This window comes from Neofelis nebulosa, chromosome 2 (genome assembly GCF_028018385.1).
Source record: "Neofelis nebulosa isolate mNeoNeb1 chromosome 2, mNeoNeb1.pri, whole genome shotgun sequence".
Taxonomy (NCBI): domain Eukaryota; kingdom Metazoa; phylum Chordata; class Mammalia; order Carnivora; family Felidae; genus Neofelis; species Neofelis nebulosa.
The window spans coordinates 19,805,701-19,828,859 of NC_080783.1; positions in this window are offsets into that span (position 1 = coordinate 19,805,701).

The following is a 23,159-nucleotide window of genomic DNA, read 5'->3' on the forward strand; positions in this document are numbered from 1 at the left end:
GTTTTAAGGAAAGGAAAATAAAAGCACTTCTGAGGGGTCCCCAAACAGCATGGGCCCCAGGCACAGTGCCCCCTGGAGAAGCCGGCTCTGTGTGTTGTAAGTGCCCTGTCTCCTTGTCTTTCTCTACGGCTCTGAGAACTCCTCTGGACCCAGACACCCCTGCCGTTACCTGACATAGAGCCAAACTCCACTCCTTTGCGCACTGGCTCTAAGGTTCAGGAAAACCCAGATCATCTCTGCTTCTTCCTTCCCCAGCTCTCAAAAGTCTTACGAGCCTTGCAGGGAATCACACTCCAAAGAGCGTAACCTCTCGGGGCCTTTCTAAAGTCCCTACGGTCGTCCTCCCTTCTCCCCACCCAAATTCTCTGATCTAGCCTTCTTCTTTTCCCACTTGGGGAATGGCTGACTTAAGCCCGGTGACCTTGGCAGCTCACCATATTCCCTAGGAAACTCTTTTTCCTTCTGACAGTGGGATGCCGGAAGCTCGAATTCGGGGAAGCCTCTGCTGGGGTGAATCCTGTGGCAATGGGGTTGCTTGTTTGGGATTTGGGCACTGCAATCCCACCCCCAGCCTTTGCAGGCTTTGTACTTCAAAGCTGTGGCCTCAAGAACTCGATGGAGAGAAGTGGCTTCTGATCCAAGCCCAGTCCTAATATCACTGGGGCTTGAAGGAGGAGTCCATCTAGTGTATTCAAAACACTAGTGTATAAAAAACAAACCAACCAACAAAACCCCAAAAAACCAAGTTACAGTGTGTGTTCTTTCCTCCTTCCTCGACCAAAACACACACACAAAAACCCAAAAAACAAAAAAAAACAACCCTTTATAACAACCTGGAAGATCAGCTTTTGACTTAGAACTTTAATTTTTTTTTAAATTTTATATTTGAGAGAGAGAGAGAGAGAGAGACAGAGCACGAGCAGAGGCAGGGTAGAGAGATGGAGACAGAATCTGAAGCAGGCCCCAGGCTCTGAGCTGTCAGCACAGAGCCTGACGCGGGGCTTGAACTCATGAGCAGTGAGATCATGACCTGAGCCCAAGTCAGATGCCTAACCAACCGAGCCACCCAGGTGCCCCTTAACTTAGAACTTTAGACTCTTCGGAGTTCTGTGCCAGAATATACTGGAATGGGGAAAACTCCATGGTTCCTGCCTCCCATACCCACCCCTCTGTTCTCCCGGCTCCCATCTCCAACCTGAGCCTGGAGCCTCTGTGTGTGTTCATGGGGCCGCCCCACCTCCTAAAGCCAAGTCTGGCCACCCCTCAAGTCTAGGTGTGTGCATGCCAGTAAAGTGGTTTGGGCCGGTCTTGGGAGAAGGACCCCTGGGCAGAGGCCCACACAGGTGACCAGAGTGTGGTTCGGAGAGGATTGCTGGGCTTTAGGCTGGCATATTCCCTTTGCGTCTCAAGTCCTTGCCCTGTGGAGAACATTAAGGCTGGAGGAAGAGCAGATTAGAACCTTCAGGAATGGCCCAGGAAGGAGGTCTGTCTGGCCTGTGGGTGGTGCTGTCCTCAGTTTCCACTGGGCTATTCACTGTCTGGGTCTATATTTAGATTTGCTGCCTCTGCTTGTAGGAAGTTTGTTCATGTCCTAGAAGAAGTGAACTGCTCTTAGGGCGTGTGGAAATGGCGGTCCTTTGTTACACATGACCTACGCCCACATGCTGGAAGTGAACAGAACTCTTTATTGAAACCATTTATAAGTAAACTGAAGTCTTAAGAAGCAAGTTTAGAAAGAGGCAAACTCTTAAGAACAAGGTAGCTTTCTCGCTAATATTGATGGCAGTTGGAAAATGTCGATAATTTCGTAATTGAAGATTTCATAGGCCAATTCTTGTGACAGACCTGCTTGGGTCGAACTCTACCAGGGTATGAATAATTCCCAGGTTTCGCACCAGCAATTCTTACGCTCTAAATCGAGACAAACATCGTGAGCGCTGAGTGGTGAAGTTGTGTTTTAATCCATCGCCGAAGTTTTTGAGCTGGGGACATCCCTTGGTTTCTCATCCTAATGCTGCCATGGCCGGTCTGAGATTCCTCCCTGCATCTTCCCCTCATATGGACACAAAATGGAGAAAATGCCCAGCCCTCTTCCTGCAGAGCAATGACTTTCCAGTCTTCCTAACCAATTAAGTGAACCCTAATGACTGTGTCCTCACCATGTGCCAGGCGCCCGGAAAGCAATGTGAATCACACAAGTGTGGTCCCAACCCTCATGATATTTGCAAAACCTATTTTTTAAAAAGAGAAAATCCTCTGTCTCCTGACAAATCAGGAGATTTGCCTTAAATTTAAATACGACGAGGCTTCTTTAATGGCCATGTTTCCTCTCAGCAGCAATTGGTGTGAAAGTTTTTCAGTCTTCGTCAGAAAGGAGGCGTGTCCGTAGGACTGAATCCTTCAAGCGACTGAGAGGCCAAGAGGGTCTAAAAATCTGTCACAATGGGCTCGGCCACCAACTTACTTCATCATAAGGAAAAAAAAGTCATTTGCTCTCTCTGAGACTCAGTTTCCTAGGCTCTGCGGCAGGAGAGCTGACCCGGCTGATGCCCAGTCTCCCCTTCTCCCTGACGGTCTGTGACAAGCATTGTTAAGACAGAAATAGGCAATTTTCAGCATAGGCCCCAAGCGGCTTCACTGTGTTCATCCTGACGCCCACCTTGCACTGTCCTGCATCAGAGGTAGTCTGGCCTCTGTCGGGCAGCCTTCTTTGTCTCTGATCACAGTCTTCTGTCATCCTTGAACTGTTTTGGAAACGGCGGGCCAGATGTATCCTAGCTGCTGATGGCCTCTGGGACTTCCCAGACCACTCTGGCTGCAGCACCCTGCCCCAGGCCTTCCTGATGGTCACTTGTTCGTCTCTTGTGCCCTCATCACACACTCATCTATCCCCCAGCAGACTGATCTATTCATCACGCAAATATGTATGGAGAACCTATAGTTTCAGGCACGGTTTTTAGCTATGGCAGGAAATATGACAAGCCCCTAAGTGCGTGGGTTGTACATTCCAATGGGGAAGGAGAAGAGACGCGTGCACAGACACACACACACATGCTGTGATGTCAGTGAGTGGTAAGTGCGTGAAGCACAGAGAAGAACAAGGGGATGTAGCTTGGGTGATTGGGTGGGGGGACTTTCTGGGAGGGTGACTCAGTGCAGAGACCCAAAAGAGGCGAGGGCATGGGCCACGATGATACCCAGGTGAGGAACGGTTCATGGAGAGAGAACAGCAGGAGCGAAGGCCCTGAGGTTGGGAACACGCAGGCTGGGCTCCAGTATCAGGAAAATGGCCAGGGTGGCTGAGACGGGTAAGTGAGGGGAGACTGAGAGGTAGGAAGCCAGAGGTTTAAAGGCCCGATCCCGTAGGAGCATAGGAGGGTGGCTTTTGTCTGAAATGTGATGGGAAAACTTTGAGGGGGGTGGTTTGGAGAAGGGGCAGAACAAACAAGAGCTGATCTGGGTTTTCTTAGGTCCATCTGGTGGCCGTGTATAGTAGAGCCTGATGCAAAGAAGTCTAGAAAAGCGGGGAGGGGGGACTAGTTAGGGAGCTCAGGGCGGGGAGGATGATGGCTGGCCAGCATGGAGGCCGCGGGAAGTGCTTGCATTCAGGGCACGTGAGTGTGGGCACAGACCGTGTAACAGTCACCTGAAACGGCATGTGGCCAGAGCAGGTGCTCAGAGAAGGGAAGGAAGAAGAGAGAGAACACACGCGTGGTGCCAGAAAGCCCAGCTCTGAGCCTCTCTTGGCATTCCCCACATTTCTCTTATGTGCCCCTGCTGTGTGTATAATGGGGAGACCCTGTGTCGCTCCATCCTTATGTCGTTCGGCCTGGCAGTGCTTATCCCCTAAAGCTCTTGTTTTGTCCCCATAGGACCTCATCCTTCTGGGACGGCGCTTCCATCATTTGCCGCCCTTCCCCCTCACCCCTGTCTCAACAACGTCTTCATCACCTCAAATTTGCTTGGCCTTTCCTCTCTCCTGAGTGCTCACCACCTGCTCGTGGAGATCCTCGCCTGCCACAGCCGCAGCCAGAGCTCCTCCTAGGGCCTCCCTCCCCTGGGAAGCATCTGGGCGCCACCGTGGCTTCCATCGCTCCTGCCACGGGGGCTCCTGCCCGACCTGGTCCCCAGAGTCCCTCATTTCTCCCCACCCTGGTCTCTGATGGAGTGCGGTACAGGAGGCACCTGACTTCACAGGTGCTCCCTCGAGGTGCCAGCAGCGTGGGGGAGCTAATTCCTCGTGTGGACCATTTGGACGTAAGATAGACAGCCGATGGGGGGGTCCAGCAGGTCAATGTTTCTCCCTTCCTCCGTATGACAGGATGGTCTCGGGTGCAGTGATAGTGCCCACGGCTGGCTGTGGCCTCTTGGGAAACTGTGCACCATGCCGTCACGCACTGATTGCACCTGTGCCCTTTTCTTCCCACCCAGCTACCCTTGCCCGCACCCTTTCTGCCTTGGGATTGCACCTCCCGACAAGCCCAATCACTTAAGCTGTGACTCTGGCCTCATTTTCTTAGGTGCTCCCCCCGCCCCAAGTCACGTGATTCCAGTGGACTCTGTCAACCAATTCCCAGTTTCTTGGCCATGGAGGTGGGCACATATCCCCAGCGAGTCCTCGCCTGGGGTCTTTTTAATCAGAACTGAAGGAATACCCGTTGTTCCCTTTTGGCATTGAACCTGCACACGTGCCTGAAAGCTGCTAGGGGCCACACGGAGGACAGCGGAGGAAACCTATCTGGGGGCAGGAAGCTGGCCTGCAGAGAGTTGCTCCTAAGACCCAGCTGCTTCCGTCTTGCCCGCAGTTTCCTTCTGTGAGGCAACACATTCCTCCTCTTTCCTGGCGGGTTTGGATTGGATTTCTGTCATTCGCGATATTAGTCGGGGCCCAGACAGAAAACAGAAACCACTGGGAGGATTTTACATGCGGAGAGTTGAACGCTAGGGATGCCAGAGCAGGGAAACCAAAGGGTGCGGGAAGATTCCAGCACCTCTGGGGCTGGAGGGATAAGGAAGGGGTGGCATGACTGGCCACCAGGATGGGGGCCGCCTGGCCGAGGCTGAGACCATGGGCAACCCGTGTGGTGGGGGCCAGAGCCACGGGGCGGAAGCAGCCACGGTAGAGATGCTGCCCGCAGCAGAAAGGGCGGGGCAGAAATAGCGTAGTCTTTCTTCTGCCCCTCGGCCTCCCATCGTGCCCCCGTGTGAACGCTGCCCCCGAGTCAGAGGGCAAGGCGACCTGGGAACTGCAGTTCTCTGCAACGTAGCACAGAGAAGAGAGGAGACAGAGAGGGCGGAGCGACCACACACGGGTGGTCGATGAGTCCATTTATTCTACTGTGTCTGCCTTTGGCCGTGAAGCTTGGAGAGTCCCAGTGTGCAGGTCGAGCACTGTGCCGTCCCCCAGAAGCTCCTCACAAAGGGCTGGTGGTGACAGCAATGATGTGGGCTGTCCCCGAGAAGTCCTGCTCCCTTGGAGAAATGGATGAATTCTCCCCGTGCATGTTTTAGTGCCTTTACACTCACATGGGGGGACCCACAGGAGGCTGAGTTCATTATTTCGGGACACAGCTGAGCCACAGGGTACCAGAGGCAGCCTCAGACTAAATCCCCCAGCACGGCCTCAGCCAGGGTCTACTGAGCTCCCCCTCAGAGGCTTTCTGAGCACATCGGGAAGTTCTCCCCAGGGTCCAATCTAAATCCCTTTCCCTGGACTGTCAGATCAGCCTTGGGAGACGTGGGGCATGATTGCCCCATGTCATCTAGAAGGTAATTTGAGATATTGGAGGTGAGGAAAAGCATGCTTCTTGAGTATGGACTTGGTGAATTCTGATGATGTGGCAAAGGCAAGGAAGAGGGGACGGGGTCACGTGAGGGATTTTCAGACTCCAGAGTGACCGGAATGACTAGCTACAGCTTGTCCAGGCAGTGGGGTTTGAGGTCCGGCTATGCTCACAGAGAGGTTCCTGGGAACCCAATGGGGACAATTTGGGGTTTTGCAGATCATCTGAACAGAGGTTGTTTCCCATATGTTGGAGCGCATGCAGTTCTCTATACGTCTGTATTTTAAAGTAAATAAAAGACTCTCTGAGCAAACCACACGATATTGGATGGACTCGGATTCCAGTTCTGAGGCCTCTGCTTTCTGGCTTTACAGGAGCCTGTGGTGACCGCTCCAGGCTGGGCGTCCGGGTTGCTGGGTCAGCTTCTGGCTCCTGACACCGATTCCCTGCAGTTCCAGTGGACAGGCAGCCTGCTTGTGCCTGTACCTCAGTATTGCCTTTCTGTGAAACAGGCAGACGGGCTGGAGTCATCGGGTATTGCGACAACAGATTGTATTGTATTGTATTGTATTGTATTGTATTGTATTTATTGTATTTAATATTATTATTTTACTTTATTTCATTTTATTTTATTTTATTTTATTTTTACCACTATAAAGTAAGATTTAATTTAGAGACACAAGGGTGGTTAGATATTCAGAAATCAGTCTGATATATGATCATCTCGATAGATACAGATAAAGCCTTTTACAATGGATAATCTTTGTTTATTCCAAAAACTCTTAGAAGAAATGTATCTCAGTCTATAAAGGCCGTATATAACAAACCCATGCTATCACTGTATTGACCATACATTTGCATCACTTACTTTGTAATTGACGTTTGTATCTCTTGGTCCACTTCGACAACAGATGAGATTTTAGCTCAGTCTTCCGGGTTGAATTGTGTCTCCCCCCAGATTAATGTGCTGAAGTCTTAACTCCCAACCTCAGAGTATGACCTTATTTGGAGACAGGGTCTTTGCAGAGGTGATGAAGTTAAAGTGAGATCATTAGGGTGAGTCCTAACCCCATATGAGTGGTGTCCTTGTAAACATTTGGGCATAAATACGCCAAGAAAAGACGACGTGAAGACAGCTGTCTGCAAGCTGAGAGGAGAGGAAGAATGGATTCTTCCCTCACGGCTCTCAGAAGGAAGCAGCCAGGACAACCTCTTGATTTTAGGCTCATGGCCTCCAGCCCAAGCAGATGAATGCCTCCCGTGTCTTCTCAGTGTGGACGTGTCAGGAGAATCCCTATTCCTCTTCTTCCTACACTCACTCCTATATCACCCTGACACATTCCCTTCAAAGCTTTGTATTACTTCCATCTAAAAAATTTATTGCCGGTTTGCCTGGGTGGCTCAGTTAAGCATCGGACTCTTGGTTTCCGCTCAGGTCGTGATCTCATAGTTGGCAAGTTTGATCCCCGCGTCTGATTTCATGCTGACAGTGCGGGTTCTCTCTCCGTCTCTCTGCCCCTCCCCCACTCACACTCTCTGTTTCTTTCTAGATAAAGTTAAAAAAAAGTATTGTCGCACTTAATATCTTGAACTCTGCAAGCTTCTGTCCCCCTTGAGTGCAAAAGGAAAATGTCTCTTTGTTGGAGTCAAGGGATGCATCCCTCGGATGCATCCGTAGGGATGCAGGTGCGGTCAGTGGGATGGAGGTGTGCCACTGGGAGGGCCATCTGTCGGGGGATGGGCAACAGGTGAGACAAGGGGGAGGATGGGAAGGAGGCTGTCACCACCTCTTCCCCAGAGACCTGGGTGGGAAGGCTTGACTAAAAGGCACTTCTGCTTGAAGACAGAGCTGACCAGTGAAATGACTCCCAGGGGCATTGAAGACTCATTCCCCAATCTGGGTATGTCAGGTTACTTGGAGAACTTTAAATGTTTTTTCACCCCCCTTTTGTATTAACAAAAATGCGAAATACCACCTCGAATGTCCTGGTACCTACAGGCATGGCTGAGATTAAACTGTACAGATAGACTTAAATACACCCCTGTATGCTTCTCATTTTTAGCTTGGGAACTTTAAAGAAGTCCTATAGATTTCCCAGCCCGACCACAGACCCTGAACCAGAATCATCTGAGGTGGGGCCCAGGACTCCATGTTTCTCAGGCTCTTCAGGCCGTTCTGTGCGGCCGGAGGGACAGGGTGCCCCTGTGGATGAAGCCAACGAGGCTGCAGGGATTGCGTCTAGGAGTCCCTAGATTTTTCTCTTCAGGAGTCAGCTCCACACGCCTCGCTGACCAGCTCGCGGGTGCTGCTTGGGGGACACCGGGTGGGGCCAGAGGCACAACTGGAGTTGAGGGGGCTCAGAAATCAGGGGCTGCTGGTGGCCAGATGCTGGGTGAGCATTTGTGGAGAAGAGAGAAGGCAGAGGTCGGAGAGCGTTTTCTCCCAGGGGGAAGAAGATGGACGCCCTTGTGTCAGGATCCGGGGAAATGAGAGCCAGCCCTCTCGCACATCGATTTCTAAGACAAGCTTCTCTTCCTGTTACATAGAAACTAACGTCTCACCTCTTTCCCCATCTGTTCTATTTTCAGCCCTGTTCTTCCTCTCCTCCTTACATGATCACGGGAAAGTCACCTCGACCCCTAATTTCCACCTCTTGTAAGTGGAGCTAACACTATCTTTCTTGTTCTATTTGATAGCGTGGTTAATACAATCAAATCAACAGATGCTTAGGCAAGTACTTTGAATCCATAAAACATTCGGATTCTACTCATTCTTCAGTGTCAGGATCGAGTATCTTCTCTTCAGCCACACCACCCTAGACCCCACCCTTCCCTTCTAGGCCAGAAATAATCCTGTTATGTTTCCTTCTTCCCTCCAGGAACACATCACAGTCTCCTTTATTATATATATATATATATATATATATATATATATATATATATATGTTTTATTTATTTTTGACACACAGAGAGAGAGAGAGAGACAGAGCATGAGTGAGGGAGGGGCAGAGAGAGAAGGAGACACAGAATCCGAAGCAGGCTCCAGGCTCTGAGCTGTCAGCACAGAGCCCGACGCGGGGCTCGAACTCACGGACCTCGAGATCATGACCTGAGCTAAAGTCGGACGCTCAACCGACTGAGCCACCCAGGCGCCCCACAGTCTCCTTTAAATTAGAATTATTTGTTTCTACCTCTATTTCGCTCACCAGACTGTGAGCCCCGTAAGCACAGGATAAACGTTTCATTCAGGTTTGCGTCTTCAATGCCTGCCAAGTGTGTTTTACGTCAATGAATGAAGACTTTAGACAGAGTGGGGCACTGATCAGCCCTCTCAGAGTGGGGCACTGCCCAGTGGCCCAAGCGGCAGAGCAATACTCCAGGGGTGGGGGTGTCCAGGCATGGGCTGCAGGGCAGTACCCCGACGGGGGCGGGGAGGTTCAGGCATGCATAGCAATGGCACAAATGCAGGCTTCTGCATTGCAGCTGAATCTGTAGGCGGCCTTGCTTCCGGTTGGGGCTTCACCGGGTACTATGGCTTCTTGTGTATCAGCCAGCGCCCTCCAGCGCCTCCTGCATCCCCGTCTGCTGGGACTCCAGGGCAGCGGGCTTGCCTTGTGTGTCCATTTCAGAAAGCAAACATGTAATTTCAGGTCATGCCCGGTGCCATTTGGAAGGAAGCTCAGGTTTCCCTAAGTGGAAACAGCATGTTCTGAAAGCAATTATGGGTCGGGAGGCATGTTCTGGAGCGAGACCCAGCATTTATAGGCAAAGGTTACCCTTCCTGCCTGGTGACAGGACAACCCAGGGAGGGACACAGTCCAGTTAACCCCCATTTTATCCCAGGAGCGCCTGCATCATCCCTGGGACAGGGATCTGCTTGGTTTCCGATGGTCTCTCTGGGACCACTCTTTTCCACGGGAAGACCTTGGAAACCGAATAAGACAGGCCTCTCCTTAGGAATGGTGGGACCTTGACCAATCACATCCCCCTCGCTTTTGGTGCCCTGAGGAGGTCGAGCCAGATAGTTTCTGACCAGTCATGTGCTGGTGAGAGTTTAACAGTAGCTGTCTGGAAAAAAAGGCCTGGTCCGTAGTGCCTGCTAATTTCTGCAGTGTAAATACCCTCACCATGCCAGATTGCAAGCTATGATGTTATGTTATCAAATGCAGACTTGGGGAGAGATGCTTGCTGAATGTTGGGAGCTGGCATGAGCCATAAGAACCAGCCCAGCACGTCGCTGCTCCTGAATCTGGGGCCTGCAGAGCTCTGCCAACCGTCACCCAGCTGAATGTTGTCTAAGATTCCTCTGCTGTGCACCTGAACAGGTGCACACAGAGCTGGCTACCTAATTTGCGGACCCCCGTACAAAATGAAAATGCAGGTGCCTTGTTCAAGTGTCAGGGGAAAAAGTGCCATCAAAGCTACTAAAACATTAAGCTCTTTCTTTTTCTGCATGGTCTTTCAAGGTGTTCTCATTCTGCTGTTTAATGTAGTTCCAAGTAAATGAAAATTTAGAAATTAAATTATTAGCATGAGTTTTACTGTTACCTTGTTCAATGCTGGCCTTGGATGAAAATATAAGAGCATTTACCTAGAAGAACCACCAGAACGACACAATCGTACGTCACAGTTCACACGTGAATAGTAGGGGCTCTCACAAAACGGATCGTTCTACCGTTTTCATGGCACCTCTTTTAAAAAAAAAAAAAATTTTTTTTAACGTTTATTTATTTTTGAGACAGAGAGAGACAGAGCATGAATGGGGGAGGGTCAGAGAGAGAGGGAGACACAGAATCTGAAACAGGCTCCAGGCTCTGAGCGGTCGGCGCAGAGCCGGACGCGGGGCTCGAACTCACGGACCGCGAGATCCTGACCTGAGCCGAAGTCGGACGCCCAACCGACTGAGCCACCCAGGCACCCCCTTCATGGCACCTCCTGATGCGCACACATCCTACAGCTCTTGCCGCCTTGGCTTACTGGCGAGGAATCAAAGATCGAAAGGAACGAGATCTGTGCATGGCTCCCTTTTCCCCTTCCCTTGGTTGGATATGTTTCCCTAGAAGCCATTTCCTCCTTGCCGTGTTCAAAGAAAGTTCTGGTCTGAATGGAAAACACAGCTTCCTGAGATCGTCAGCTCCCATGTTACTTTCGTCACAGACATAACATGCTTATCATGTACCGGATTTGAGTCTTGCTGAGCGGGCGTGCATGGCGAGTCCGCCAGAATTCTGTGCTCAGAGGAATTGCAAATGCTGTCTGCAGATGGGGACGCCCAGCACCGCAGACAAGCTAATAATGCTCGTTTCTGCCCTGCTCATGCGCATGCCGGGTCCCGCTGGACTTCACTGATAAGACACAAACAGGAAATGACTAAGAGCTTCAAGATGGTGACAGCAGAGCCTCACACCCAATATGGGGTGCTTTTGGGCTCAGAGACCCCACGTGCCTGCACAGGCTGCGCGCACAGGAGCTGGCCTTGGAGGAGCCATTACTTGTGTCTGGGGTCCCGGATTTACTGCTGAGATTCTGCTGCCCTAGGCGGTGGGAGTGACAGGAATCCTTGGAAGTCCTTGGCTTACAACCGCCTCGTGTCCCTCGTGAACCCACCTCAATTTGAGGAGCGCTGTGGTAAGACAGCAAACTTCGAAAGGAGGGAGAGACCATGGGCTCAATAAATATTGGTTAAGTACATGGGTGTGTGAATGAGGTAAGGGATGAAAAGGGACTAGAGAAGCCTGGGGATGTCAGGAACAGGTGACTGTGAGTTTCCCGTCTCGTCCTGTGTGGTCCAACCCTTCTCACCTTTTGAATGGGTTCCCAGAGCTTATCCCAGGGCTGGGAGTAGGGGGTGCAGTTCCTGCTTGTTGAGTGGCTGAGGTCCACCAGGGACCCCCCAGAACCCAGGGTGAGTTGAGGGCAGAGGAGACGAGATCTCAGAGCTCTCTCTGAAGTCACCCACAGGCCCTGAGCGAGCCCCTTTCTGCATGCAGTTGCAGATATAGCCAGGCTCTTTGGGGAGCCTCAGGTGTGCGTGTGGGGAGGCACGGGAAGTCCGAGGCTGAGGCTGGAGCGGTGTTGGAGGAGTGTGGGGGGCACCTTTTGGCTCTGGCCCCCCTTCAAGGTCTTCAGAGAAGCGCTCCCAGCCACCTCCATCACCTGTTCCCACGTCTCACCAGGGTAAGTCAGGAGCTAAATCCCCATGGATTTGGTTGTCTGGGGCATAGAAATGCCACCTGGGTCAAATGCCTGCTCCCTGCCCTCCAGCTGGAAGGCTCGACTCCCTTCTTGGAACTCCCAGAGCCTTTTATCTGTGCCTGTGCCTCTAAGACACTTGTCGCAGCCAACCTTGTGACTTGGTCAGTGCTTGTTCTCCCGGGAAGCAGGGCCTGGTGATTTATCTGTGTGCCCCTTTCTGCACTCCCCGCCCCAAGTGCTGATTTAGCACCGAGCCGCCCGGGCCCGGCTTGCAACACAGTAGGTGGAATGAAGGCCGGAAGGTCTGTGTCCTGTGCTCCTAATGCTGGGCAGGTGGGCCGCCGGGCCGGGGGGCTCTCGCTATGGCAGAGTGGGACTCATCAGAGTGTCACGGTGCACCACCCACGCGTGTCCACAGGTGCCACGGCAGGGAGGCAGGACGGCCCTGAGCCGGTCCGCTGTTCTTTGCGCTGTGCCAGAAGAGGCACATCCTGTCCCCGGTGGCTCTCCAGATGGGAAGGGACCCCGTCCCGACAAAGAGTGGAGGACAGACCACAGGAACGGGGCCCAGCGGTGGAACTGGAGCTGCTGGGGGGAGGGGTCCTGCCGTGCAGCCGGCGGAGTCTCATTTCATCACCTGTCAAGTGAGAACAATATTAGATGACGGAAGAAGGACGAGGAGGATCTGGCGGCCTCTCATGTCCACTTGGAGCATACGCGGGCTCTGTCTTGGTTCTCTTTGCCCCGTTTTGCCCCCCTCCTCCACGGATACCCATCTGGCAAACCTTGAACAGGCCAGACTGTCCCCTTCCTTTCCTCTGTGTCTAATCAGAACTATAATAATAACAGTAACTAATATTTAGTGGGCGCTTCCTGTGTCCCCTGCACTTTACTAGACTCTTTCTGTGCACGAACCCATTTAATCCACATGTCAACCCAATGACATAGGCACTTCCGTCATCCCCGTCCTCTAAATGAAGAAACCCAGGCTCAGAGAGGCAAAGTAACGTGACTGAGGTTGCACAGCTAAGAATTGAAGAGCTGGGGCTGAAAGCAGGTCTGTCTGACGTCACAGTTGGTGATCTTCCCCACCAGCTTCCTGGATTGTTTCTCCATCTCAGGCTGCAGCTCCCTGCTTCTGTTTCGATGGTTGATTTTAAAGCCATTTGGATCCACATAAGAGTGAAAACATATGGTATGTCTTTCTCCGTATGACTTATTTCACTTAGCATAACATTCTCCAGTTCCATCCACGTTGCTACAAAAGGCCAGATTTCATTCTTTCTCATTGCCAAGTAGTATTCCATTGTGTATATAAACCACAATTTCTTTATCCATTCATCAGTTGGTGGACATTTAGGCTCTTTCCATCATTTGGCTATTGTTGAAAGTGCTGCTATAGAAGTTGGGGTACAAGTGCCCCTCTGCATCGGCACTCCTGCATCCCTTGGGTCAATTCCTAGCAGTGCTATTGCTGGGTCATAGGGTAGATCTATTTTTAATTTTTTGAGGAACCTCCACACTGTTTTCCAGAGTGGCTGCACCAGTTTGCATTCCCACCAACAGTGCAAGAGGGTTTCTGAGAAACTTAACAGAAGACCATGAGGGAGGGGAGGGAAAAAAAAAAAGTTAGAGAGGGAGGGAGCCAAACCATAGAGACTCTTAAAAACTGAGGATAAACTGAAGGTTGATGGGGGGTGGGAAGGAGGGGAAAGTGGGTGATGGGCATTGAGGAGGGCACCTGTTGGGATGAGCACTGGGTGATGTATGGAAACCAATTTGATGATAAATTTCATTAAAAAAAAAGCCATTTGGAGATAGGGGCCTGGCACTTAATGTGCTGGCCTTTGGCATTTTAACTGGCCTCTTAGTCTTGTGGCATTATGGCAGAGGAGAGAGCTTGTAATGCCAGGCGGGTAATGCAGTTTCCAGGGCTTGGGCTGGAAGTCCAGCCCTCCATTCTCCCACTTTTCTCCTTGGAGAAGCCCGGCCCCTCCTACCTTCTGTCTCTGAGACCCCAGACCCACGCAGTGGGCCTTGTGGTGGAATGTAGGAGGTATGTGTTCTGTGACCTTGGGTTCTTAGCATGGTTGCTGTCTGAGATCTATTTAAACTGCCTGTGGGCTCTAGGGACAGAGCTGAATTGGATAAAAGGCATCCACGCCCATGGAATCTTCTGGCCCCTTCAGTAATCAGATTCATATCCTCTCCCAGCTGATGAGTGAGTAAAGGCAGGAAGGTCCGTCTTTGCAGCAGATAGGACTTGGGACACCTAGGGCCCTGGGGCTCCCATAGATGACCTCACAGAACAGCTCCCTCTGACCCCAGAGAACTGGTGAAGGTCACAGCCTTTGAGAGGTATGGGCTGGTGACAGTGCTTTCTTCTCCCCACTTTGCTGGGAGGCCACATGAGCAGCCATGTGGCCTGTCAGGCTGCAGGTTCATTGCTGTGGCATATTGAGCACATCTCCCCACATTCGTGCCTGGGTTTTCTCATCCGTGGAGAGAGGATAATGTGTCCACTCTACTTACTCCCACAGGATGCTGTGAAAATCCTTGTAAGATAAGAAACAATTGTCGATGGGGCGCCTGGGTGGCTCAGTTGGTTGAGCATCAACTTCGGCTCAGGTCACGATCTCATGGTTCGTGAGTTCGAGCCCCGCGTCGAGCTCTGTGCTGACAGCTCGGAGCCTGGAGCCTGCTTCGGGTTCTGTATCTCCCTCTCTCTGCCCCTCCTCTGCTTGCACTCTGTCTCTCTCTCTCTCTCAAAAATAAACATTAAAAAAAAAAAAAGAAACATATGTCAATGAGTGGGAAATGCTTAAAATATAAATGAACATAAATGAAGTAGCCAATGGCTACAGGGTCATCAGTTAGACCCTTCCGTGGTCATCTGAGGGTTCCTAGCTGGAGGAAAAGGCAGTTTAATACAAATGTATTGAAACCTCATTATTACGTTTGTAGTAAACACTGGTGAGGGCATGGTGCACGGCAGTTAAAAACAAATGGCCCATTCATATATCATATTCGGCCCATTGTAAAGGGTAAGCACTTTTATTTTAGCCTAAGTAAGGTATTACACCTTGATAAAAGGCAAACTTTTATATGGATTACATAAAATAAAGAACCAACGCAGCTCTGGCCTTTGGTGGAAATTCACATACATTCTCATTTCCACATGGATATTAATTAAATGACCTTGGAGGAAATGTACTGTCGACTTGATGCTTGTGGAGGCATGTGGAGAGGGCGTGAATGAACCCTGGGACCACCGTGGAGCTGACGTAAGGGTTGTGGTGCCCCCCCCACCCCCCCACCAGGATGTCCAGGTGGGGAACAGTGTACTCTTTGTACCCATTGCTTTTATTTTTAGTTTTAATTCGACAAATGTTTATTGAGTGTTCATTACCTGTTGGACCCTGGTTTTAAAAAGAGTGTTATTGAAGTATAATTGGCATATCATGGATCGCAATATCAAGCTGTACAATCTGGCGAGTTTCAACATAGGTATACACCTGTGAAACCATCACCACAAGCAAGGTATGGACACGTCCATAATCCCCAAAAGTTTCTTTGTGGCCCTTTGTAGTCCTCTCTCACTCCTCTCCCCCATGAGATCGCTGATCTGCTTTATGTCTCCATAGGTTCATTTTAATTTCCTAGAATTTTATACAAATGGAAAAATAGGTTTTATATCACCTTGTCTGGCCTCCCATAGTGGGCCATAGCTTGGATATATGACAGTTTATTCATTCACCTGTTGAAGGGTTGTTTTCAAGTTTTTGGCTGTCATGAGTAAAGCTACTGTGAAAATCCATGTATAAGTCTTTGTATGAACATGGGCTTTTGTTTCTCTAGGGTAGATAGCCAAGAGTGGGTCATATGGTAGGTGTATATTTAATTTTTTAAGAATTTGCCAAAGGGGGTGCCTGGGTGGCTCAGTTGGTTGAGCGTCCAAGTCTTGATCTCGGCTCAGATCATGATCCTAGGGTCGTGGGATCAAGCCCCATGTTGGGCTCTGTGCTGAGCATGAAGTCTGCTTGGGACTCTCTCTCTCTCTCTCTCTCTCTCTCTCTCTCTCTCTTCTTCTGCCCCTTCTACTTTGCTTGTTCTTTCTCTCTCTTGAATTAAAAAAAAAATTGCCAAACTGCTTTCCCAAGTGTTTGTCTTATTTTAAAACCCCACTGTCAGTACATGGAAGTTCCAGGTCCTCCACATCCTCACCAACACATGATACAGTCAATCTCTTAAATTTTAGCCATTCTAATAGTTGCTTAGTGCGTCAAAAGATACACTGAGACATATCACAATTTCCTTGTCTGCTAATTCGGATCTGTGCCAGTTTCAGACTGATTTTCAGAGTGGCTGATTTTCTCATTATGGGTAATATGTTCCTGCTTTTTTGAGTGCTGGTGATTTTTGATGGGACAGCATGTTAGTTAGATGTAGAAGTCACTCCCAACCATTTCTTCCCTGGAGTCTTTGAACCAGCAGATCAGATATTGGAATCTCGTTGCCAGCATGTTGAATGCCACCTGTGCTTTTGTTGTGTTTGTGCACAGTGTTTTAAAAATGCTCTCAGATATTCCTCACCCTTAAAAAGCAAGAGATCTCATGAAAGCCATGAATTCCTTTAAAGACTAAAAAAAAAATCGGGATATGTTGCAGCAACATGGCTTCCATTTCCTCCAGAAACAAACAGCTGGAGAGTGGCCACCCTCTCAAGATGGTTGGGAGGTGTCCACGGCTCCTTGTGTTTACACACCCTCATCAGAGGTGTTTGTGTTTGAGTACTTGTTGTCAGAGATCAGTTTTCTGGAAGCAGCCCTGAGATGAGTATTGGGTGCGTCAGCGATTTGTTGATGAAAGACTTCGGGGAGAACCTTGAGAAGGAGCAGGGCATATGCAGGACAGAGGAGGGGAGGGGGTCCTGCATGCACGGAGTTTCAGGCAAAGACACATGGAGGAGACTTCAGTTTGTTCCCACCAAGGGATGAGGGAGTGAGAGTAACATCCCAACTAGAGGTAAGGGGCCCAAGCTTTCATCCTTCCTCACCAGCTAGTCAGATGGTGTCCCCCACACCTGGCGAGGTGGGCAAAATGGGGAGGGCAAGAGGGTGGCGCATCTGCACATCTGGTTCCATGTCTTTCCAGCTGTGCTGAGAGGTCTGTGTAGGGGTCCCCTGGGAGCCTCCAGGGGTCCTGGCTGGGAAGGGGTCCAGAGAGGGTGCTGGGGGCCTGGGATCAAAACCATGAAAGAGTCTGGAACTCCTTTCTCCTGATGCCACAGCTTTCTCATCTCCAGGACTTGACTGATGAGAAGATCATTGAGACCATTAGGGGAGGTTCATTTCATAGACAAGGAAACTTGAGTGCAGCCTGGGGACAGAACTGCCCCAAGGGCTGCTTTTTCCTCGTGTTGGAAAGCCTTGTTGATGCTGCTCGCTCATTCCTGTACTTTGTGGAGAGATCTAGATTTGGTATTATTGTGGTCTCCAGGAGTCTCTGGGGAGGGGAACCTAGTCATCTCTCATTCATTCATTCATTCATTCATTCACTGGCACATAAACATATATTGAGCCAAGAAAAATGTTCTGAAGAACTGTTTGAATGAGGGTACTTTGAGCCCTTTGTAAAATAGAGCTTTGGGGCGCCTGGGTGGCTCAGTCGGTTAAGCGTCTGACTTCGGCTCAGGTCATGATCTCAAGGCTGGTGAGTTTGAGCCCCTGCGTCAGGCTCTGTGTTGACCGCTCAGAGCCTGGAGCCTGCTTGGGATTGTGTGTCTCCCTCTCTCTCTGCCCCCCCCCCCCCCCCCGCCCCGCTCATGCTCTGTCTCTGTCTCTCTCTCTCTCTCTCTCAAAAATAAACAAACACTAAAAACCTTCTTAAGACAGAGCCCTCTTCCCTGACCCCTTTCACCCAGGTCTCAGGAGGAAATCAGGTCTGCTGTCATTGCTCCAAAATCCTTCAAATCTCCCTCCAATCTGCGCCCAGGGGGGAGAAGTTTTGCGCCTTAAGTTATGGACCTGGGAGCACCTGTGGCCTTTCCTCTGACTTGCTGGTTCTCTTTGCGTCTTCTCTCTGTGTCTGGATCTTCACTTCCCCCCGTGGGAGTGAAAGCTACCAAAGGAGGAATCAAGGGGCTGGGCATTGGCTATCTTTGGCACCAAGGAGGGGGGTGACCAGATGGAAACATGGGAACAAGACAGCCCTTTGCTAAGGCACCCAGCCTCCCCAAAGCCTTGGAAATGAGTATAAATAACAACCCCCACCGCAGGACCCAGAGCTCTGAAGGAATGGGCTGGGTGAGGACCACGGGGAGGTCTTGGGGGTGGGGGGCAGGCCGGTTGGGGGGCAGATTCTCTGGTCATTGTCCAGCTTTAAGTGTGCTGCTGTGAACTAAGGACTGGCAGAGAGGCCCAGAGAGAGGATGGGAAAAGAAGAGAGAGAGAGGAACTGAGAAAAGGCGTGGGGAGAGACGCAGGAAGGAAACTGAAGGAGAGAACAAGAGAGAGAAAGAAAGAGAAAGGGAAAAGAGAGACAGAGAGAAAGGGAAAGAGAAAGCGGGTGTAAGGGGGTGGAGGAGGATGCAGCTGTGAGGGTGTCCCGGTCTGGAGATTCTAGGGGTGTTGCAGTTGGAGAGTGTGGTGAAATGGCCTCAGGATCTCAAGAAGCTACCAGTGGGCCCGTGCCAGGCCGTAATAACAGCCTCTCGGTGCCTCCAACCCGCTTTGGCCTCTCAGTTCCCGGGAACACTCAATTCACACAGGCGCAAAATGCAGCCTTCTTCAGCTCGGCTGCCTGCTAGCTACCGTGGTGTTTGCCCTGTGCCCGCAAGCATCACGGGCAATTAAGAAAGTCGTCCGTTGCAATCGTGGGCTGCCTTTTAAGGGCTGGAGCCCAGAGCCCTCTCATGAGACACCAATGAGCAGGGGGAGGAGGGTTGTTTCCCAGGAGAGGGATTCCTGCCATTAGCTGGCAGATCCCAGAGGGAAGCCAACAAAGGCTGCTGTGGGCTCGTGGGAAGGGAGAAGGAGATGGGGCCGGCAAGCGGTCCTGCGTGTGCAAAGGCCACGTGCACGCACGGGCACGCCTCTCAGAGGCCGGCATGCACTTGCATGCACAGGGGTGCAAACCCACCTCGAGCACAGTCCTGCAGACACGTTGGGGGGAAAATGTGTGCGAAACACACACACACTTGCACGCGCACACACACACACACACACACACATACGCACACATGCACAACTTTGTGCACATACCGGTGATCAAGTGCACAAACTCACGGGCTCACACAGACATCTGCACCATGTTTCAGTGTTAGGGGGATATGTATTTACATAAACCTGCACTCACACATTGGCAGGCACTCTCACAAGCACAAATGTATGTCCATACGCACATGGATAAAAGAGTGGATAAACTCAGGCACACACACACACACACACACTCACATATTCGAATCTTGCAATCTAAAATCCATAAGCAAGACGGCTCCAAGATCTTTAAAACACGCATACTCTAGACTTCAAACCGCTCTCACGGCCACGAGTAAGAAGAGATTTGGGGACTGGTGCATTTGTCTGATGGAAGAGAGAAAAGAGCTGGAAGAGAGTCGCCCTTTCTTTCTTCTACTTTGAGCCACTGTCCGGGTCAAGTTACGTGGTTGAAAAATAATTGCTGGTGGCCGGCATCTTTCCAGAAGCCTGCCACTTGACCTTGTTGCCATTGATGTCACGCTGATGATTTTTAGGCTCTCAGAGAAGGACATTTCAAAATATTCTTTCTAAAATGAAGCATAAACAACACACAATGTCATGTTAATTTCAGGTGTTGAACATGGTGAATCAACAGTTCTGTGTATCACTCAGGGCTCACCACGGTAGGTGTGGTGACCGTACCACATTATTACAATGTTATTGATTGTTCCCTAGGCTGCACCTTTCATCTCCGTGACCTACTCACGCAACATGCCATGAAAGCAGGGTTCACCCTCCTCGCTTCCCCCAAGTGTCTCATGGCCCAGGGCAGGGGGCTGGATTGAATGAGTACAGGGTTGTGTACTGTGACTTTCTCATTTTTGAAATAGAATTTAGAAGCATTTTCATCCTTTTCTGAGGTTTGGGGTTTCTCTCTCTCTCTCTCTCTCTCTCTCTCTCTCTCTCTCTGCCTCCCTCACCCCTATTTCCCGCACTGTTATTAGGGAAAGAAAATTGGAGACCATGTCCATTCTGAGACCGTCTCCCAGAATAATTGTGTTGTGACACACGGGGAGTGCAAACGAAAAACAGGAAGCCAAGCTGCAAGGGCTCGTTTGGAACTGGCAACACTTGCAGTGAAGTTTTCAGCCAGAAAATCCACAGATGGCAACCGTTTCCCCACAACTCCGCTTCCCGCCGTGTCTGGTTAAGCATGGGGGCTGCCATTGGCCTGATCCGTCTCCTGCGGTGGGATGGTGACCTTCCACATCAGACCCCAAGATCAAGTTCAGTGCGTTTTGTTGTTGGCTCCATGTGGCAAATTCTGGAAGCCAGCAGACTCTGACCGCCCCGCCCCCCACTGTTGAGGCCCACGGAGCCAGGGCTCTGTTGCAAACCTGCCAAGGACATTGGTTTGGAGGCTTTGGGGCAGTTTAGATTTGGGTCAGAAGTGGCTTCAAGGAGCCTAATTGACTTAAATGTTTTCACTGTATTTTTAGCACCCGCCTCACCTCCATCTTTCAATTTCTTTTAATTGACAATAGAATGTACTGGAAAGGCCAGGATATTTGAGCGTTGGGGCTCTCAGAGCTCCTGAGTGGACATGATGCTGCTAAAGGGTACAGAGGCAGACACCGATGGCAGAGGAGTTTCCACTGCAGCTCCTGGGGCCGGTACTGGGTGGGAGAGATGTCGGGGGGGTGGTTTTCCTCTAAGGCCGAGGCTGGTGGGTGGGACCTCCCCCAGGAGCCATTTCGGTGTGTAGAGGCAATGATAATTAGCTATTTCAATATTTACAGGGCTGTCCCTCTAGACAAGGAATCACGATTATTCTGTATCTATGGGGGTGCATCAGGTTCCATTTTCTGCATAGCAAAACATCCCAAATCTCAGTGACCTCAAATAATAACTGTTTACTCAGCTCCTAATTCTGAGGGCGTGCAAGTTGGGCTGGGCTCAGCAGGGCAGTTCTGCCGATCTGGGCCAGCTGGGTGGCTCTCAGTTGGGGCTCACTGGTGCATCTGTGGTCAGCTGGCAGGCTGGCTGTGGCCTGGCCGGCCTAGGATTGTTCAAGCTGGCATGACTCAGTTTTCCTCCATGTGTTTGTTCATCCTCCACCAGGCTACCCTGACCTTGTTCTAATGGCAGTGACAGGGTCCCTGTGGAAGTATGCAAGACCCCTCGGAGCCTAGACTCCAAGATGGCCTGGTATCACTTTTGCTGCATTCTAGCGGTCATGAGTTCTATCCTGCAAAGTCACGTGCAAACGACGTAGAAATAAAGGGCAGTGGAGAATGGTTGTCTTTTTTATAGCCTATTGCATGGGGGACTTGATATTTAAAGCCACCACCTAACGAGTTGGGGCGACTTAGAAGTGGGACAGACAGACTAGCCTGCCAGGGGCCTGCTCTAGAGGAAGGACCACATCCCTGGTGATCACAGTGGAATCGTGTGGCCTCCAAAAGCCCTTCCAATTTCAAATACAGTAAAACCATGGATTGCGAATAACTTGTTCTGTGAGTGTTCCACAAGACAAGCAAACATTTCTTTTTCTTTCTTTATTTTTAACATTTATTCATTTTTGAGAGAGAGAGAGAGAGTGAGAGAGAGCAAGTGAGCAGGGGAGGGTCAGAGAGAGGGAGACACAGAATCCGAAGCAGGCTCCAGGCTCCGACTCCGAGCTGTCAGCGCAGAGGCCCACATGGGGCTCGAGCTCACGAACCGAGAGATCATGACCTGAGCCGAAGTCAGAGGCTTAACTGACTGAGCCACCCAGGCGCCCCAGGCGCCAGCACTTCTAATACATTTTAATTTGATGAATGAGTGACGTCTTGCAATACGAGTAGTGTGTGACGCTGAATGTCACGTGATCACAACTGAGCCAATGGTTCTTGAAATTCGCTTTGATATACAAGTGCTTTGGATTACAAGCATGTTTCCAGAACGAATTAGGCTTGCAAACCAATGTTTTACTGTATTTATTTACTGAGAACTTATTTTTAACAACCCAGAATAGATGATTTTCATAATCTGAGAAGCAGAAGAACTGGAATAATGTCCCAAATCCTGGAAAGCCCCAATTCACCTGCTGGGGCCCTGTTCGGCTAAGAGGCAGGGAGCAAAAGAGGAAAAGGTAAAGCATGCCCCCAAAGAAAAGGTGGCTGGGCTCCGAATTTACGTTATGGTCTCTAAAGAATGATGTGTGTCGGAAAGGGAAAAAGAAACAGCACATGCGTAGCTTTCAAAGAAATGCACACGTGCGGAGAGTGGAAAAGAAGAGCCAACACCCCAACCTGAAGTCAGTTCTAAAGGAGATGTAAGCTTGAGCCTCAGAATCGGAGCCAGGACAGGAAGTGGGCTTGGCCTGCAGGAGGGTATACGCTGCATGGAAAACCACCGTGCGCCTGGGCTCCCCGTCTTAATTCCCTTCAGCCTCTAGCCCTTTCTGACCCTGGGAACAATGCAGCTCTGTCCTGAAGGGTTTCCAGCCCGAGCAGCTGAGACTGTGCCTTTTGTGATGGCCTGGAGAGGAAGAATGGAGAACTGGTTTGGGCGTCTGCGTGTGTGAATCACTCACGTCACATGGCTGGGCCGGCTGCATGTGGCTCCCCGGGTCCGCACAAGGGCACAGGGGAGCGTGGCCCGAGTCCACGCCTGGAGGCCGGTCAGCCAGCTGTGGAGTGCCCTGCTCTGAACTATAGCAGCAGGGGAAGGACAGAGAATGGGCTGGGGGTGGGGGAAGGTCTGGCCCAGCAAGGGCCACTGAGGACACTCTCACGGTGCCACAGAACAGGCTCTGGGCCCTGGCTGTCTCCCTCCATATGGCAGATCAGCTGTGGGTCCTGTGCCTGAGGTTCCTGAGTAGCTGAATTTCTGGTCCATTCCTGAAACCTACAGGGCCTTGGCTTGTCCCTTTATTTAGGCAGTTCATGATTCCCTCCACTCAAGGGGGTTTTCCCCAAGGACTGGAATATGTCCAGAG